Genomic DNA, 3,670 nt, shown 5'->3' with positions numbered 1-3,670 from the left:
AAGACCTCCCTATGCGCTTAATGGGAAATCGTATTCCATGTAACATTTCATTTGCTCTTTCTCCCGACATTTATGGAAGAGAAAGTCCAACCCTAAGCTATAACCAGTTCCAAACTGCTGTCTACTCAATGTAAAGGTTGTGTGGACAGGAGGGCCCCTCTTGGATGCCACTCTAAGAGGAGTCACACTAGAAACAATAGCTCGCGGAAAAGCAGGTCCATTTGTGACCAGACTCTGCAGCAGGGCTCCTGATGATTCATTTTCCATTTCAAGTGACATTTTACATTTCCACAAAAGCATGGTCTGTCCCCACATAATGAAGTCCATGCTGTGGTTAAACAAAATGTCTCAGGTCCTGAATGTAGGACCCAAATCATCAAGGCATCTTCCCTCCCCTAGCTGGACAGCGTTCAGATGCACTTGTCACTGTTCAATAGGCCTCAGCTGGCCAATGGGAGTGCCATGGGAAGACTGATATTCCTCACCACCATCTAGGTCTTGGCTCCATTTACTCAACTCATTGCCATCGAGTCAAGAGTCAATATTGATTCACAGCAATCCGACAAGACAGGGTAGAAATGCTTCTGCTTCTATGGGTTTCTGAGACTGTAACTCTTTATGGAGTACAAAGCCTTGTCTTTTTCCCATAGTGCATTTGGCGGTTTCGAACTTCTGACCTTGCGGTTTGCAGGCTGTCTACAATCTATTGAGAAAGATAGGCACAAATGAAATCCTAAGCACAGATAAAATAAAATCTTCCTTAATAACGAAAAACCCAAATCCAAACTCACTGCCATCAAGTCGATGCTGACTCATTGTAATTCTATAGGCCATGGCAGAATTGCCTCTGTGAGTTTCCAAGACTATGACTCTTTATAGGAGTAGAAAGCCCCATCTTTCTTGCTCAGAGAGGCTGGTGGTTTCAAACAGCTGACCTTGTGGATCACTGCCCAAGGCATACCTACTACACCACCAGGGTGCCAATGCTTTATGCAAAAATAGGGCATATTTTCCTAGTGTTCAGCAAATGAGGATGACTACTGATATAAGACATTCCACTCTGCTCAAAAAAGCTGACAGGGAGAAAACCACCTGGAGCTGCAATATCTAAGCCCTCCATCTTGAGGTCTCACATACCGTAAAGCTCTTGTTCTGTCTGGCTCTCAAGGAAGGAACATTAACAGAAGCTTAGCTTTACTGAATTTCAAAGACCTAGCCAGTGCACAAGAATAGCCAGAGAAACTTATTTCAGTGTTTTTGCACTTCCCATGTTGCCTTCCTCAATTATATCCTAGGAAGGAACTCAGATCAGTGAAGCGTATTATAACCATTGTACTGGACATGACTCGAGCTTGTTTGGGTGTTTTCACTTAAAACAGAGTGATTGGTTTTTTTTGGCATACCGGAAGAGGTGGTGTTTTAAATCCAGATTTGCTCATGCAATCATGGTAGCTGGAAAGTCTAAAATCCATAGGTCAGGTGACAGGCTCCAAACAAGCAGATCAGGTATTGACAGAGAAAGGCATGGGGCAGGATGTCCATTTATACTCTGAAGGAGCCTCCTCCCTTGGGAAACATCACTATTTTGGCCTGTTTTTATCTGGATACAGGGGCAAGCCAAAAGTATCCTTACTAGGGTTCCAGTTCATACACGTATACAGGTTCATTCCAAACAAAATGTGTTCAAACATGTTTCTGTAATCAGTGGCTGACTGCAGACAAGTTCTCTCAGTACTACAATTGTCTTAGTCTCATCGAGCGTTAAAAACAAAAAGTCCATTTAAAACAGTGACTCCCCATCAAGACTCAATGTGTTAACCCCACTAAGTGAACTGGGATTTACCTCAAGCTCACCTGTAGCCAGTGGACTGATGGCTAAAATCCCCTAGTGTGAAGAGAAGAGATGACTCATAGCCCAAGGCCATAGAACTGGCAGACATTGGACCTTGATTCTAACCTCTGGCCTTGAGGGTGCCCAATGACTGGTAGCCTGGAACTACCATATATGTACTGTTTTATGCTTCATTATGACATGTAATAATCTGGTAGGCATGGCTCTGCTGTGGTGAATGAATATTATTACAAGATTTGCCCTATCACCAAGCCCCATTTTGTGTACATAGTGTCCAGTCACTTAAAGAGTTTAATCTGTACATGTCAACAATTCATATATTGTGCTTCACAGTTGGCTTATACTTGTATAATTTCCTCTTCTCAACAGTGTTTCACATTCTATACTATTGGCTAAACTAATAACTATCAATGTGTAGTGGTTATGTATTGGGCAGTTAACTGCAAATTCAGCAGTTCAAAACCACGAGCCAGCTATGCAGGGGAAGAATGAGGCTTTCTACTTCTGTGAAGATTGGCAGACTCAGAGACTCACAGAGGCAGTTCTACTCTGCCCTGTAGGGTCACTATGAGTCAACATTGACTCCATGGCAGTGGAAGTGATGCCCCAGGAGGATGATTGATACGGCTCTCTAACAGAAAATGACAATTATGTCTCTAAGGTGAACCAGAGACATACATAAATCATAGAAGCAGGAATGGATTTTGGGCTTGCACCTAATTCTAGCTGCCAATCTAAGAACAACTGGTTCTTATGACATGGCCCTGCTTGATGCTCGCCCTCATGAAGAGTTCACTGAAGATATGGGTGCTAAAGCAAAGTGTGATGAAGAAAATAGAGGGTGCCTGGCTATCAGAAAGAATAGCTTCTGGGGTTGTATAGACTTGTTTTCAAATGAGCATACCAGTCTGTGGAATCAAAGGATTGTAATCCATAGCACTGATAAAACATACCACATTCCTCTAGTTCTTCAATGTTTCCTCGCCCCCACTATCATGACCCCAGTTTTACCATACAAATCCGGCTAGACCAGAGCATGTACCTGATACACATAAGAGCTTTCAACACCACACGGAATCCAGGACAGATAAACCCCGCAGGAACAATAATAGGAGTAACGATACCATTAGGGTAGGGGGGAGGTGGGGGGAGAAAGAGGGAACCAATCACAATGATTGACATATAACTCCCACCCCACACCCTGGATGATGAACAATGGAAACATGGGTGGAGGGAGACAGAGGATGGTGTAAGATATGAAAATGACAACAATTTATAATTTATCAAGGGTTCATTAGGATGGGAGGGGAGGGAGGAAAAAATGAGGAGCTGATACCAAGGGCTCAAGTAGAAAGAAAATGTTTTCAAAAGGATGATGGCAACATATCTACAAATGTTCTTGACACAATGGATGTATGGATTGTTATAAGAGCTGTAAGAGCTCCCAATAAAATGATTAATAATAATATAATCCAAATCTAAAGGAAGGAATGGCATCAGAACTTAAATTCTGAACACCTGGTTTGCAAAAGGCTATGGATGACAGTGGAAACCCAAAATCCATTAGCAAGGTCCACACATAGATCAAGCCTCTTGTGAGTCCCCTCTGATCATAATTGAGGGGTTTGAATAGCTCTGTTATCAGAGAACACTGCAAATGAGATTATGACAGATATAGTTAGGTCAAAATGTATTATCTTATTAGCTGATCACCCTCTTGGTCTATTGTAAAGCTGTTTCAGCTTTTTAAAAATAATGAAGGGGGAGAAAACAACGGGACCGACAGTTCTGGGGGGACATGGGAGAGGGGGAGGTGGG

This window comes from Echinops telfairi, unplaced genomic scaffold, assembly GCF_000313985.2.
Source record: "Echinops telfairi isolate 266 unplaced genomic scaffold, ASM31398v2 ScPeMD7_53;HRSCAF=182, whole genome shotgun sequence".
In the NCBI taxonomy this organism is placed as follows: Eukaryota; Metazoa; Chordata; class Mammalia; order Afrosoricida; family Tenrecidae; genus Echinops; species Echinops telfairi.
The sequence above is the reverse complement of the archived record's forward strand: the minus strand, read 5'-3'. Positions refer to the sequence as shown.